The sequence below is a fragment of the Athene noctua genome, chromosome 2 (assembly GCF_965140245.1).
Source record: "Athene noctua chromosome 2, bAthNoc1.hap1.1, whole genome shotgun sequence".
Taxonomy (NCBI): Eukaryota; Metazoa; Chordata; class Aves; order Strigiformes; family Strigidae; genus Athene; species Athene noctua.
The window spans coordinates 6,648,147-6,665,192 of NC_134038.1; the positions used below are offsets into that span (position 1 = coordinate 6,648,147).

General features: G+C 42.2%; 1 protein-coding gene across 1 annotated transcript in view; it reads left to right on the forward strand.

Annotated features, from left to right (window-relative positions):
* The first annotated feature begins 8,952 nt into the window (after nt 1-8,952).
* FAM135B (family with sequence similarity 135 member B) overlaps nt 8,953-17,046 on the forward strand; it is a 212,955-nt gene continuing 204,861 nt past the window's right edge. Inside the window, exon 1 of the mRNA XM_074898392.1 lies at nt 8,953-9,086. The gene's annotated coding sequence lies outside the window, so the exon portion shown is untranslated. The remainder of the gene's footprint in view (nt 9,087-17,046) is intronic.

Genomic DNA, 17,046 nt, shown 5'->3' on the forward strand with positions numbered 1-17,046 from the left:
AAGCAGGAGGAAATGTGTTTGAACTGTGTAGTTGTGGACTTTACGATAAATCCTATGCTACGGCAAATCCTTTAAGTCCTCCAGTTGCTATGGTTTACCTCTTGCTTTAGAGTTCTTGTAGTTCTCATTCTCTCTTCAATAAATAATAAGCTATAAGAAGAATAGCAGATGTCTACACAGATAGTAAGACATGGTTCTGTGATTTTTTATGCAAGATAATATCTTTCACCTTTCTTTGAATACTACAGACCTAAGAGCGCCATAGAGCCTGCATAGCACTTATTAGGAAAACCCTTAATGTTTAGCTTATCTTAAGGTTACAACATATGTGTGTTTCATAACCACTGTGTGGCTTTGCATGCAAAGAGAGGAGGGCTTTTTTGGCATTAGCTCTACAAAGCAGGTCAGTTTAGTTTCTTCCAATTTTTCCAGCCACCCAAGAGACAGGTGGGAACTGCTCCTTTAGCACTCTGTAGCCGTGGTCTATGGTATTTCAGAGGTTAGTAAGACAGACTCGGATACCATGCTCTGAACTGTAAGCAATTTTCTGCCTCCGGTCCTCAAATTGCATAGGCAAGCTCAAAAATTTGAAGGCACTTCAAGAAGTCCAAGTGCACTAAACTCCTGCCTTTCTACATGAACTGCATTTTTTCTCTTCACCTAAAACAACCCAGCATCTTCTTTGATTTTCCTGTTCACTTCTTCCCTGAAAATAACAAAGAAAATGAAAGCAGGCATCAAAGGAAAAGCTCCCCTGAAATGAGCCAGCGGCTGCTCTACAAAATGATCAGCAAAGGTTCCTGAAATCTTGTCCTCAACACCTGATTATCCCTCAGGCTGTGTGGTGCGTGCACTTGCTATAACGCACAGCAATTACACAGTAGCTGTATTGCCATGGCTCTGGCAGGGTAACCATGGGATGGACACCTCTGAGTTCATTCAGGGATGGGAAGAGCAGAAATGAAATTTACCTGAACACCAGAAATCCTCTGTTATTTTTTAAAGAGAAACCTCACGAAATTTTAGCCATTTACAAAATGAAAGAAGGAAGTCATAGTCTCTCAGCCATTAATGCTTGTGGATGGGTTACTTTGATCTGTGCTTCTAGCCTGCTTTGCTGACTTGCCAGAACACAGGAACTCATCTTTATGGTATGTATCATCTTCATGGCCTTTTGGTTACAGGTTCACTGCTCCTCTCTACCATCTCCTAGATTACTTTATTGTAGCTGTTACAAACTTGCTAACTTGGCTTGCTTTGCTGAGGGAGGATCTGAAGCTTCATGACTACTAGTAGCTCAAGAGGGGAGAACGAACACAAGGTAGTGAGAGAGGGAATCAATGGGTATGTATCTCAGCTTGTCGCAGATTCACTTAAAACAGTGCATGGCTACATTTACACTGCATTCATTAGCTGTGCAAGTTTTTCCGAAGCAATGTAAACATGCCTCAGAAGTTGCTACACTGAGCTCCTTCCTCCTCATGACCCATTTGCTGAAAGCCATTTTGAATATAAAGTAAGAAAGTGTCCAGTACCAACTTATGTCATTAACAGATGTGGTTGGGACACTGAAAAAATATCCTATTCCGTTTTTGTTGCAATTGAGTCTGTAGAACTGTGATAAAAAGGTGGGACTCATCAGTCTAGATAAAAACATCTTAAATTGCTTTGCCCAGACTTGTCAGAACTGTTTAGAGTTTGGCTTCTCCCTGATCTTACTCCTTCATGCCATTGTACTTCCACCTTGAGCCAAGGAAAACAATAATGTCTCTGACGGTTTCAATTTTACTGCTGTTTAAATGGGCTTTGGAGTGTCGTTGACCTAGAAAACAATATGGCTGTTGGAAGTTATAGGTCAGCACTTAAAGCAACTTAAACTAGATGCTCAGATCTCAAATATTAACCTCCACCACTGTGGAAAGTGCTGGTTTGCCACTCGCCTGGGTTTTGTACAACAGATTGCCATCCAGTGGCTGAATAGCATGTTGCATGCAAGCATATCAGAGTAAGCTGTTTGCTACCCTGTCCGTTTTCTACCTTCAGCAAACATTTCCTCAGGCACATTTAGTTTATCTATCTACCATGGTTTACCTAGACATAAATGAGGATGTTGTTTCTCCTCTACTTGCAAGGCTGCAAGTGAAGCTTATTGGAAGCAATATTAGACAAGTGTTTGGTTCTGACTATTTTTTTTTTAATCTATATGCAAACTCCACTTAATAACAAGGTACTACTAGTACTGCCTGCCAAATGGTATTTTGCATTATAAAGGACATTTATAAAAAAGAAACTGAAAACCACTAGGGAAGAGTCTTAAACAAACAAGCCCATCTGGCTGTTTAGTGAATTAATATGTATTTTAGGCAAGAGTGATACCAATGAGTGCTATTAAGGTTGTCCAGCATTTCTTATAGTAATACTCTAGCTTTTATTGCTTATAATTTTGAGGTATCTTAATTGCTCGGGCTGAAACTCTCTATGCAGGGGCATCTGCCTTGCACTGAATTAATTTTAGAAAACTGCAGCCAAAAGAGTTTAGCTGTTTCCATAAGAGAATCTAGGAGAAATAATGTGTTTTGCTCACATTAGGTTGTGTGCTTTCCTTTGGAAGACTTGCACTCATGTGGTTGGAAGCAGATACTCCAAAGACAAAAGAGAAGAAGAAATGGTCTTTCTGTTGCGTCTGTCCCTCAAAACTTCTATCTTAAAACAGCCCATAAACGTTTGAATAAACACAGTTTTCTGGTGTTCAGCAGCAACTAGACATGAACAACTTAGTTCCTTTGGTATGTTGACTGCACTGGATGTTTTCCAGTCTGCGTCAAACAAGAATTTCTCTGCAACCTTCGTTCCTTTTTCTGGTATGCTACAGGTTAGACCCGATCTAAGGTGGGACACAAAGTGGGAGGTGGGACACCCAAGGTGGGAGGAAGGATCCCTGCATTGTACATAAGCTAAGTAAGGGACGAAGTTGCCCTTATGATTTACAGCACAAAATTGATGGGAGGAGGTCTAGGAGGTAACAAGACATCTAGAAAGAGATAAGTGATTTGGATTTAGGATACTGTAGGCTCGCTGGGATGGATGTGTTTAAGGTGTGACTATATGTGTATGACAATATGTGTGTGTGGAGGAAAAATCAGCCTGTGTGTAAAACTAAGGGAAAGGCTAGCAGTGGGTGAACTAAGGGGGCAGAGATCAGGAATCCATGAAAGCGTGCTGGGAGCAGCGGTGTATGGGACTCCTTCATGATTTCACAGAATGGTTGAAGTGGGAAGGCACTTCTTGAGTTCATGTTGTTCGCCACCCTTCTCAAAGCAGGATCAGCTAGAGCAGATTGCCCAGGACAATCTTGAATGGAGTTTTGAATATTTCCAATGATGAAAACTCCACAAACTGTCTGGGCAACCCATTCCAGTATTCAGAGTTCAGCACTGACCTTCAGAAAGTCTCAGCTGCTTGTGTGGGTGCCTCTGAGAAAGTCTGTGCCTGGTTTTCTATGCGCAAAATAAATGGCAATGACAGCCCTTTTCCCATAGGGTTGTTTAGAAAAATAATGATTGTGATTCTGTAAGCAAATGGTGAGTGAAGTGCTCTGCAGCTTCTGTCTGTAACATGATCTTTCAGACCTGGGCTGGTTTAGTCACAAAATCCTCCTTCCCCCTGTGCCCCAACCCCACCCCCCCACCCCCCCCAGCTGAGGGGTGGAGGATAAATAAAGCTGAGGATGGAGGATGATAATGTAGTTTGCTTGGGTTGACTTTTTACTTCAGCCATTGTTAAGATAAGAAACATACCTCCAAATCAAACTACTGCATTTTGCACAGGACCCTAGAAAGATGTGCTTGAGTAGATATCCCATATTGGTCACTCGTTAAAGATGTCCAGAATGTCTTTAGCCCTCATTCCTATAGTTCACTGTCCGTAGATGTGTTATTTTACAGAACTTTCTTCTATGGTACACAAAGACACTTCAGAAATTGTTTTGGAACTGCAACAGCTGCAGTTCCTTCAAGTCCTCTCAGATGTTTGTATAATGTTAAGCATTTGAAATGTCCTTAGTTTATTTACTCTGGGTTTTTAATCTATTATGCACTCTTCCAGAGTCGTGAATGAGAAGACTGTATCCTGAGATTTCCAACTGCCTTCCAGGTAAGAGAGGAACTGGAGGGTAAATGCAGCTTGTTCTTATTTAAAGCAAGGCTGTTTACTGGGCAGGTTGGCTGTAACAAGTAAGATGCTGGACTACAAATTGAATGGCAGAATGAAACTAAATATTAAATGGATAGCAGCTGAATGAGGACTCTGTGGCTTGAGGACAGGATAAGTGTAAGGACTTGTAAGGAGAAGTATAAGCTTATGCCCTTGAAGCTTTTTTTGGATACAGCTATTAAAGCAAGCCAAGTCTTTGTGATACTTGTATATATTATACTATGTGGTTTTTGTGTGAAATACATACTTAGTAAAATGATAAATTACACTTTATACTGTGAGGGATTATTCTTTTGCTAGTGCTGTAATCTGCACCATTATTTGTCCTGTATGATACGTGGAAATGTGGCACAATTTTAAAAATGCTGCATGATTTCAAAAATGCTGCATTGTTTTAAAAACACATTTATACTGTGGTACTCCTCAATAATTTGTTATATTTACTAGAATCATAGAGTCATAAAATGCTTCGGGTTGGAAGGGACCTTTACAGATCATCTAGTTCAATGCCCCTGCGTTCTAGGGACACCTCCACTAGATCAAGTTACCCAAAGCCCCATCCAGCCTGACTTTGAACACTTCCAATGATGGGGCATGAATGATGGAGGACTGTCACCAGCTGCATCCTGTCACCAGCTGCATCAAAATAAATAGATATGTTTTCGTTAACCACTCTGGATGCACTGTATCAAATAACGCATGAAAGGTATCTTCTGATCCTCTCTCCTGTTTTTCTCCTTCTTTCTTTGCTTAACTGCTCCTTTGTTGCATAGATTGAAACTGGATTATGTGAGACTGTGTTGCCTTTCACATCAGAAGGTGTTTCAAACCCTCTTACGGCAGTATGGTGTAATGCTTCCGAAAAGGGTCTTGGCCATCTGAATGCTCCTAGAGGGTATAGAGGATCCAGAAGAAATCAAAGTTCCAAGACTGAAAATGCTGCTTGTTATTGTGGGTCAGACATTTTCACTTTGGACCTTACCTTTTCCTGAAATTATGAAGACTGAGTAGAAAGAAACAGTCCCTGGAAACTCTGCATCACAACCAAGAGGTAATTTCAGCTTCTCAGGTCATCAAAAGAGAAACTTAACTTTCTCTGTCCGTTAACTACAGAGTTGTTGAGTCTCCTGCTGCTAGCCTGAAGCACGCCTTTGACCTTACCTTCTGCTCCCTAGCCACGTTTTTGACATGTTACACATTCACAGTGTGCTGTCATAGGGTTTTTGTGCTGCGGTGTATGTCCCAGAGCTTGAAGAAGGCTGTTACAGCCAGAATGTGGTCTTTGCCTGTGACAACCCATTGGGTGCTCCAGGTGGAAGTTTAGTGTTGCCGTCTTTCCCTGCCATAGGGACAGCTTGCCTGAGACACACTCACTTCCTTGTCCTGTACGCCTGTTTAATTCACATGCTTGTGCCTCATTGTGTGAGGTTTTATGCGCTGTCGTTCAGGTACCCGGGAAATTTTGCAGTTCTGAATTTATTTCAATTATTTATTTGTTTATTTGTTTATTTACATTCTGCTCTTGGAGGATTTGGTAGACTATTACACTACAGCTCAAGTAATGTAGGGTGGCAGAGTAAAAAGTAGTCCACAGCCTGTCGAAATGATTCCCAGTCCAACACGGCCTTGCAGGATGGACTGCTCCACTGAACATCTGTTAGGTATCCTGCTACCTATTGAGAATATCTGTTCCAGGTTATTATTAAATAACCCAAAGAATCTAGAATATGGCATTTGCTGCCTGTGCTGGGCTCTTGGACACCAAGTATATCCGAGGATGTCTTCTGTTGAGATTTCAGCTGATCTGGGAACATTCAGCAGCTAAACAGGCACACAGGCTTCTTTACTGCTGAAATCTCAGGATCCTGTGGGGCTGAGGTGGCAGCTAAAAAGGCATTTCCAAAAGGTGTGTTTTGTTTTTAATTTTTGTTGACAGGCATCAGAACTCAGTTGTCTGATTTGGTACAATAGCTCTTCTAAACAAGAGTTAGGGATGAGATTTGCCTTTACCTCAGGGTGTTGTAGAATTGTACAGCTAAGTCAGTCAACCTTGGTGTCTTCTTAAAAACAGGGGAGAGAAAAGGAGACACAAGGGAAAATTTAACTGATTTGTTTTATAAGTATGTTTTAGACTAAGCTGATATACCTCTTCAGTATTTAAAGCAAGAAAATAATCTAGACATGACTAAGGTGCATAAACATAAGTGTCTAGTACCATGTGAGGTGTCCTAAGGGGTCTATAATTCCTAAGCAGGGCTGGAAGGTATGACATAGGTTCTACCCACAAAAATGAAAGCAATGACTGAAAATGCAGCCTTTCCTCTAGGCTCTGTCAAATATGGCTGTGCCATGTCATTTCTTTGTAGAATCACATTTACTTACGAAATCAACATGCTTTAAATATTGTACATGATTTATTTTCCTAGTGAACTGGTGCAGGTCATTGATCCCACCATTTTTTTTTTCTTTTTTTTTCTTTTGTTTGTTTGTTTGGAGGGGGTTTTTTTGTTTGTTTTGTCAGAGCTTTGTATCCACTTTGTAGGCCTTTGGCACAGCTGAAGGTGTGCACTCTACAGGGTCCAGACAGTGAGCTATAAGAGCCGTTGGTTTTAGTGGGCTCTGCATATCCTTAGGGGTGGATTTTTCCTCAGTGTTGCAGATTAGCAACAAGAAGAGAATTAAGGTGGACAGATCCTCAGTGGTGAAACACAGGCGTGCTGAGCCGAAGCACCTGAAGCCAAAGGGGCCAACTATCTTCTGCTGTTCCCATGTGTGTTCTTGAAATCAGAAATGCAGCTCTCAGAAAATAACCCTAATAAGCAAAGTTGGAAAATATAATCTTGCAAGCTGATTGCACATACCTCAGCAGAATAATTTTGCAGTACACTCCCTGATTTAGCAGAAATATGATCTGTTTGTGGTTTCAGTGATCTATTCAGAACAACCATGGGGTTTGCTGTCAGCTAGTTAGTTATGGAGTGGGTGATTTAGATTTGCTCACAATCATTACTGCAATGAGCTCTTCTCCTGCACCCAAAATTACATCAAGGAGTTCACTGGGCCATACATGCACCAAATATTATTTTTTATTTCTCGAGAAAAGGTTCAGAGTACTGTTTAGTTTTACATGCATGACATTTTAAAGGATTAAAATAATTAAACTGTTTCTTACTTCCTTTTTGAATGGTAGAAAGGCCGTTTTATTAAACTGTTCCATATAGTCTCTCAGTGGACATCAGAATTGTTGCCTAAAAGGATATTGATTATCCTGGGAAATGGGAAGCTATTCCAAGGGTGTCTGACAACATATGCTGCCTGTCACACTTTGCTCCTCAGTTGGCTGGTTCCAGGTCCTCCCATCGTAATGAGATAGGTAGAAAATGCCTTTATGTGATTGACATTATGACTTTTCAATGAACATGGCGTGGAGATATTGTCTTCTAGAATACCTTGAGAAGAGGTGCCACTACCACATCTCCTCCACATTATTTCTCCAGGTCTGGTACTGTAAGAGGAAACACCACTCAGTGCATCTTTTTGGTGCCTCCAGCTCGTAGATTCATATTGTCTGCAGCATCCAGGCTGCAAGCAGAGCTCTGGCAGTCGGAAGCAAATCCCTTTAGAAACTTCCCACCAGGGATTTTTCTTTTGCAGTTGATTTTAGACAGGGTTTCACAATGTCCTGCAAACAGTACCAGCTCTTGAAAGGACTGTCATGGCTTATGTGTGTTATGCAGCTTTGCCCTGACATTTTTGGATGGAAGTGACATTTAATTGTTGTGACCTTGCTGTGTCTTGTGATGTTCCAGTGCCAAATGAGAGCCTCATGACATGCGTATTTGATAGATAAACGGCAACTGAATGCCTTGATTTCACGTCTCTCTCAGTTAGACCTCTGCATTTTGATCATGTGGCAGTCCTTCCACCTGAGGTCTTTTTCCTTTCTTATTTTCAGATCCCTAGAGAAAGGCAAAGTTCAGCTTGTCTGCTTCATGTAATTAGGCATGAAAGTATTAGTATCCTGGGCTGTGTAACAGGGTTCCTTTCAGAAAGGTTTTTTTCTCACTGTTTCATGGTATGAGGTGGTCCTATCTTTCACAAGGGGAGGGGATTTCTCTATGCAAAAAATGCTTTTACATGTCAGTAAAATCCTGCTTTTAAGTCCTGCTTTAAAGAAAGAGGGTTGACCTTCAATTTAAAAGAGAAAAAGTTTAAAATTGTATCAAAGCAGAACTTGAAAAATTATTCCCCTCCTCAGCTTTACTGTGTGGTTCACTTCCTCATAAAAATGCAAGGCACCCCCGAAAAACAAAACTCTGGCCTCCCAGAAGCTGGTGTTTGACCTTTGCAGGGCAGCAAGCTCTTTACCCACAAGTATAGAATGCAAACATTTCAGATGTATCGCTCCATCTGTTTTCCCGGAGCCCCAGTGCTGCACTAAGGAGGCACTGCCGTCCTCCCCACAGTCACCGTCCCTCGGGAAGGGCTCTGGGGTGACAGACCTGTGCCTCTACATCAAGGGCCATTTGGCCGTGACAGGTGCTGAGGAGATCTGGGTGCTGGGGCAGCTGTTGCGCTGAGCGGTGCCGCTGCTGCCACTGAGTTGGGTAACCATAGCAACAGCATCACCGCCAGCATCCTCCTCCTCCTCACTCGGCTCTCCTCCTCCTCGGCATCATCAGGAGCAGCAGCAGCAGCAGCAGCAGCCCTGGCAGGAGCCAGAGCCCGGCAGCCGAGGCTGCAGCCAGCTGCCTGCTGTCCCCTACCTGCACCGTCACCCAGCCACAGCACCGGCACCGGCTCTGCTGCGCCCCACGGGTGGGGAAAAATAGGGGAGAGGGAGATACACTGCAGAGGGATCCCAGACAACCCAGGTAAGAGCTGTGGGGCTGCTCGCAAACTCCCCGTGATCGATGTGGTGTGTGCCTGGCGTGTGTTTGCGTGCGAGTGTTTGTTGCTAGTTTTCCGGCTCTCTCTTTCCAACGGCAGTGCGATGACAATTCAAGGCAAGCATGTTTTCTGGCTCATGTTTCCCATCTCTGCCATACTGTCCGTCTCCTTCTCCTTCACCCAGATACATAAGGAATAATAAATAATATTCCAAAAGGTTAGTAAAAAATGAGGTGATCGGGGAACCCAGTATGATCAGCGTTGTATGGCTGTGCTTCCACAATAAAAGTGGACGGTAGCAGCAGAGCAAAGGTTGATATGGTAATTAATAAGCCTAAAAAAAAAAAAAAAAAAAAAATGCGACAACACACTTCTGTCTCTGCCCACTCCACAAATAAACCTCTCATCATATTCAGCAGAGAACTGTAAACCGGAGAGGTGTATGAATAGCCAAGACTAGAAACCTCACTGTAGTCCACAACTGTCACATTTACCTTAAGTGCTTTAAAGCCAGACTAAATCATTGCAATAACAACATAATCATACCTGTGAATATATGAATATATATATTTGTAAAAATACTGCTCTTAAGCCTTTACACCTTCGAAGAAGAAAAAAAGATAATCTTAAAGATATGGGTGTGATGGCCAGGCAGTAAGAGATGCTCACTCCATCTGCGTGTGAGAAAGCATGTACTGGGTACATTTAAAAAGGTAGGAAGGATAGCACTAATCCAAAGGCATACGGGGACAGTCCTTGTCATTCTAAAACCAGAACTGATCCAAAGCTGTGGAGTGTCCTTGTGCAGGCAAGTGTATGTGGATCAGTGCATACATGTCTGAGAGGCATGAAAGGGGAGAGAATAAGAAGTAAGTTTAAGCCAGGTGGTAAGTGTTTGCTGTGTAATGACTGCAGAGAGGTCTTTCCACTTCCATGTAACTATTTTTATTTATTTATTTAACCAGTAGCAAAGAGAAAGAGAGATGTTGCTGCTGTATCTATCTCCTTCACTAAACTCCTTTTCTCCCTGTCTGGTGTCCTGATCTTCCCCGTACTCCCCATATCATCCTTCTTTGTGTGGCTGGAAATGTTGCTTTCTTTAATGGTTATAAACATTTTAATAGAAGCCTTTTGAGCTCATCCCATGATACGATACAGTTATAATTCTGCTTCCTAATTATACTGTGGGGACAGTCTGGGTTTGACCCAATACCAAGTAATATACTGAAGGCTAAGAGGCACCTGTCTTTCATGTTAAACCTGATTTGAAAACCACAGGGCTTTTTGGTCCTAATCCTGTGTTTTGATACTCATCTGCAGACCCTCCTAAAATTACCAGGAGGTGGAAGATAATATGAGATTATAGGTATAGAGCAGAAGGCAGAATTTGGCTTGTCTTTTCTCTCTGATTATAAACATCGTCCTCTTGTGAGGTACAGGAGAACAAGGAATGTGGGTATGCCCAGTTCTTGTGCAGAAGTGTTGTAAAAATTACCTGGGAATTATGTTCCATCCCAAGGGAACTTGATAGGGTGAGGAACAGAAAAGGAAAACACAGACAAGTATCTGGAATGAGTGCTTTGATTTGCAAAATAATTTCCTTAGGAACCTGACCTTATCATCACAACAGGTCTTCTCTACAAGGGGCTGTTTGATCCCTGTTAATAACAGTGCTCACAGACACTAAGTTTAGCTGAGGAGGATGATTTTGGATACTGATATTAATTAAACTAAGGCATCGTAGGGCCACAGTCCTCAGGACACTAGACTAGCCTGGCCACATTACATAGTGTATTTCTGCGTAAGATTTGGTGTCTGCTTCAAATCTAGAGAATATTTAAATCTTTAAATCAACTTCTCCTTTGTAATAACACAGAGGGAATAAAAGTGCCTCTAAAGATGCCTGTAAAAGAAGCACAAACCTGATCATGCTTCTGACAGGAACAGAATTAAAATCCTGTTGGTATGTGTTGCAGAGATGCAAAGTGCATAATCAAGGGGCACCTCAGTAAGGCGTGGAGCAGTGATCCTCTCATCAGAGCAAGCAAATGACTCAAGGTCAAAAGGCTTTGGGGATTCCACATTGACACCCTGCAAGTATTCTTACACAGTCTTACTTTGCTGCTAGCTGTGGGCAGATGATAACGGGGAAGCCAGAACTCATACATGGACTTTTGGTTACTATGGGGCTGCAAAACTTCTCTTAGAAATGACTCTGAGAAAGGCAGGAAAGGTTGATGTTTTCAGGAGCATTTCTTTGCTATAAAAATCCTCTGGTGGAGGGCTGTTTATGGAAAGTCAGGGCACTGAGGCTGGTGTCAGTGTAAACAGCAAGGATGTTTCTGACCTCACATAGCTGATTTCAATACTCAGTGCCCCCCACTCCTCTTTCCCTCGCTTAAACCAGAAATCTTAGGAGAGTTTTCTTTCATTTTGCCTTATGGCTTGTTCTACTTTATTTTATTTGTTTAGTAATGGAAGACAACACAGTCTTTCTTTTGCTTTGTGCATGGCTGTTAAGAGCTAGTCTCTTGATGCCCACTTAGTGTTGTTCATTAATACTGTTCTAAGGAAAAAAGCTATTTTTGTATCTAGTGATATTACTAAGCATCTTTTCAAATCCTGATCCTTATTTTCATTAGTCACCCACTGTGTCTCGTGGAGCTCAGAACACAAGAAGACTTATAGAACAGTTGCTGTTCAAAAGTCAGCGTTTGCCAACAGGTTGAGACAGGGATTTCTGAAATGCTGCAGCCGGTGCTTTTTTTTTTTTTAATAAGGAAGCTACCGTTTTCCAGATCCTGCTTTGTAGTAACCTGAGGCAAGAGATGATTTGATGATGAATGTTGTACCTTGCATTTAGCTTAACAGTGCTATTCATTTTATTTTGAGGCTACGTGTAAACTGCCGTTTATTACTCCATTCAATAATCACACTCTGTGATTTTCCCTGTTGCAATGGTGTAATTTTTTTTCCCTTTACACTGTATGGTGATTAGCTAGATTTTCTGTTTAATGAGACAGGCATGTAACCATGGAAAATAAAAGTTTTCCCAGTGAGTAGGGGGAGGGTGAGATCTTTACATTAGAGATTTAACATTCTTTATCTGTTTGGTCCCCTTGAAATTAGCAGGAGTTGTGGCCCATCCATACCCAATAAAGAAATAACTGTTTTTTTGCCAATATTAATCTTCTTGAGCCATTTTTACAGCTGTGTCAGGTAAAGATGATTTTCCTTTTGCTGATGTCCACAGACCAATCTAAGTTCAACTTCAGTGGACACAGAGGGATCCACAAAGTTTACTTTTACTACATGTGAGGCACTGTAGGTAGGTATCTCTAGAGTTTTCTCATTCTTAGGATCATAGATGTAAGACAGACTAAGCAGTAGTTTGACCTGCTGGTATATACACTTACCAAATTCTTGCTTTTGTATTTTCTTCTGATCTGTGTCTAGTAGATATATTTATCTACATTTATTCTTATTTGCTCTTAGCTATATGGTGTTGTCATGGATAGGGCAGATCTTATGCAACCTATTGGACTTTAAAGGTGGAGTTGCAGATATTACTCATTATACAACAGCCTCGTATTGATAATGCATAGCAGCGGTGCTACAATAGGTTGGTGTCTGTCTCTCTTGCATGGAAATCTCAAATTCTGACCTCCTGGTAACAGCGTGGCTCTTAAGGATTCACAGCATGCGGCACAATGGCAAGCATGACTTTTTTAATGTAACTTGGCTTGTTAGGGACTACTTGTGCTGTTAGGACCCTGTTGCCACCATTTAGCAGCCTAGGGAGCAGCAGGCTCTTTCTTTGTCCAGCTAGATGGGCAAACAAATCTCTCCTGTTTTATTACTATTCAGCTTTACGTGACTGGGAAGGAATCTGGCTCTGCCAGCCTAAGCTGCTAGCGTTGCATTTATTTCTGAGGCTAAAAAGCAGTGTTCTGTTACTTTTGTATGGCCCAAAAGAACATGAGTATTACTTGGAGGATGTGGCTTGGTTGAAATGTTGTTTGTATCTCTGTCAATTTGTCAGCCCATACTGCCAAAACCACCGTGGCAGTAGGAAAATCAATCCTATTTTGTGAGAATGATTTCATAAAGAACAGAGCAAAAGGACCAGTATTTCCCTCCACCAAGTCCTCTACAAGTGGGGTGTTTCAATATAAATATTTCTATCCCTATTATATTATGTCTTCCTTTCCCCTCATAGTCCCTTGTTCTTCTCAGTGGCTGTGACTTGACCTTATTGTGGGCAGATGATGCTTGTACATGGTGTAACCTCATGGTCTAGCTAAATACGCCTCTGCCTTGTGAACATCATCTTTGAGGATGTCTGCATGAAACAACAGCTGAATTTTATTTTTTTTTTTAATAAGAAAGTCTCGCATTTGTTTTAGGGGTGATGGGGAATCATGGGGCAGCACACAGTTATGGAAGATCATGTCCCCTTGTATAACACTTTTCTGGATTTGTGTGATCTAACAAAATTTAGGTTCTTACTGGTATTTTGGCTTCTGCAGAGGACTGAGACTCTGAGCTACAGGTTTTGAGCCTATGATGCAGGCTTGTCAGCTGCAAATACCTTGTAGCAATGGCTCACCCTCTGTGTGATTGAGTGCCTGAGTTCAGCAGGTACTGGCTCACATCTGCACAGTTCTGCTGTGCTATTAGGACCCAACTATCCCACATCTTAAGACATGAGGATGTCAGTGGGACAAGGCAGATGGATTTCATTACACCTGAGCAGCATCTGCTGCTGCAAGTGACTCTTCTTACAGGCCCTTGCAGAGTACACTACACTGCACAGATCTATTCTACACCATGCAGCAGCACAACCCTATTTATTTTCTTTGACTGACTGTCTTGGTTTAAAATCTCAGCTGAAAACTTTTTTTTTTCTGTCCATATCTCCTCATTGTTTTCTCTGTTTCCCTCTCCCTTTGCAGCTGTGTTTAAGCTGAGCTGTGTGAGGGTACAGTTTGCTAGGGTAGATGTTAGAGAAAATAAAGTTTCATTGTGATACATTCTAGAGTTCTTTGCTCTACAGCCACCCTGCCCTTTCACCACTGGAGGCTATAGGATGCGTGCCATTGACCTCAGAAACAGCAGGATTCATCCCCATGCACAAAAGCCTTTTCAGAAGGAAAGATAATGCACAAGGCTGTGAAGAGATTGTTGTCTGAGAATGGCGTGGAAGCCTGAACACCATCGGTTGAAAAGCGTTTCTTGGTTGCCATAGATGGACCAAAGTCATATTGCTGTCTTAGCCTGGGACATAATGACCACCAGAATGTTCACTGTCTTTGTGTGGGGAACTGAGCAGCAAAGTCAGGGGCATTGACAAGGGACAAGGTAGAGAGGGACAAGGTAGACAGACATTATTTCAGCAAGGCTACTCTTTTTGCAAGAAGTCAACCTTTGCAGATTGGCCCAAAATGGAGGGCAAGAATTGTTCCAGAAGGTTATGTGAAAAGTACTTAGATATGTTCTGTCTTTTATTGTGGGAAAGGGAGGAATAGATTTTGGATTGCGTCAATTCTTTTGTCTACAGAGGGAAGAAAGATTGTTGGGGGGAAAAAAAAAGCAAAAAAACCTAGTGAGGAATGATCAGCAGACTCTTGCTAATTTTTAGTAGCACTGTAAATTAGGCCTTGTTTTCTTTAGGTGACTTGCGTTGGTAGTGGGTGACATTAGTGCTTTATTAAACTTGCCATGCTGAGAAGCTCATCGGTTTAGTGTAGCTAATAATAATACCCTAATCGAGAAACAGAAGGTGGGATAACTCGGCATCAGAAATTGGAATGCAGAAATAGTCCCTGCTAGTTGAACTAAAAATACACAACAGCATAACCCGCTTGCCTACAGCAGCACATGCTGAACACACATTGGGCTCTGGCGGTGGGGAGAATGGCTTTCCTTTGTTTTCATCAGCTGCTAGATCAGCAGTGCTCTGTGGTGACCCATACGCGTGACTGCCAAGCTCTGCCTCAGATGCGCAAGGCCCCTTCGTAGCAAGTTAATTAGTACCCTTGGCAAGTTAATCATTCTCCAGAGCCATAAAGAAATATATAGGGTGAAACAGATCAACATAGGATGACTTGAGGACACAGTTTGTCCCAGGGTGTGACTGTGTGATGATGGTAGTACCCGACAAAGTGGGAGTGACCTGCAGCAGGGACAGGGATGTAGCCATGGCTGCTCTGTTCCTCTGCTCCATGCTACTACTTGGGGATAAACAGCAGATGTCAAGATCCCTGCTGAATTATGAGCCTTGGAGCTACTGCCTGTGTGAGGGTTGTTTGTGCTCAAAGAGGTTTATCCATTTTTCTCTACAGCCTCCCAGGGCATACACAACCTCTCAACTTGGGCTTTACAAGAGTGAATTTTGATTTAGCATGTACGTGATTTTTCTGCTATGAACTTTGAAGTTTCCATGACAATAAGGTAAGAGTGGCCCAGATGTAGTGGTGATGGGGGACCCTGATAGAGGTAAGTTAGATTCAATTAGGATGCATCTAATGGCAGAATCAGTGTAACATGGAATATCTGCTGCCTTGTCAGATGGTAGATCAAAGATGAAGAAAGGTGCCCAGTGAAAAGAGGGAATTAACTGACTGTGTTGAGCACAAGTGATGAGACATTGCCTCTGGTTAAAGGGCACAAACACAACATAGTGCTGAATGAGTGAAGATAAGAAGCAAGGGCTGAACGATCTAATTTGAAATTTCTGCACTATATGTAATAAAATCCTGGCTGTGGTGGAAATCCTTCACTGGTTTAAATACAGAGACAACTGTGGCTGGGATAGGAGTGGGCAAGGATACGATGGTATGTACTTTGGTCACCACACATGCAGGCAGGAGGAATACAGGCGGCTACATCAGCACTCCTGCCTTGCTTCCCCTCCCAGAGTTGTGTGTCTGCTTACCATACAAACACAGGTGCTTCCCTCAGAGCAGAAAATAGCAGTATACTGTATGAAGAAATGTATCTAACAGAACGTTTTTTAAAAGATTCAACCTTGAGGTAAGCCCTTTCCTCAATGCACCTGGGCTTTTCTTCTGCCTGTTTTCCTGCTGTGCTATCACAACCAGTAAATCTGAGGACATCAATCTCCCTTGTGTCTCATCTGAGACTCTGGAGTCATAGGGATCATCTGTAGACAGACCAGGCAAAGCACAGAGGTTTCTTCTTTTGTGATAGGTGCCTCTTGTCTGGACTTCTCTGGACTGAGGTTACTCTAGATAAAGGGAGCACCAGGAATCACAAGCTTACTTGCTGGTCTTAGCTTCTGTCTGCGACTGCTATTCTACTTACTCTGATTAAGTGAATAGCAGAAAGCAATTTTTGTTCATGAGATAGATTCATAGGATAATTCAGATTGGAAGACATCTCTATTCCAATCACCTGCTCAAACCGGGCTTACCTGTGGAATCAGACCAGCTTTCTCAGGGTTTTATCCAGGCCATCTTTTTAACCATCTGTAATGAAAAGTAGGTGGTCTGTAAAAGCTTTTGAATTGTCAGGACTAGGGTCAGCAGGAGTTTTCAGAAAGAGATTGTTCTGAGAGAGAGAGAGGACATCTGACAGCACATGCAAAGAACATTTCCATGAGGACTTCTGATCATGGAGATACTTGGAGGAAGCTGGCAGAGACTCTGAGAGGAGAGTGGCATGCAGAGCATGACAGAAGTGAGGATGAACTTATCAAAAGCATTCTTGGGCTGTCAAGGGCAGGTTTATTCTTAAGCATAAATGGCTTCCTCTGGGGACTTGTGGAATACGTGTTGCCGGGAGAAAGTGCTGACGTTTATAGTGAAATGGGTCTGGCTTGCCCTGCTTCTGTACATGGCAGATGACTGTTCTGGGAGATAATGCCTCAGGTCAGTGATTTAATTATGTCTGGTTTGGAGACCTTTTACCATACCTGTGATA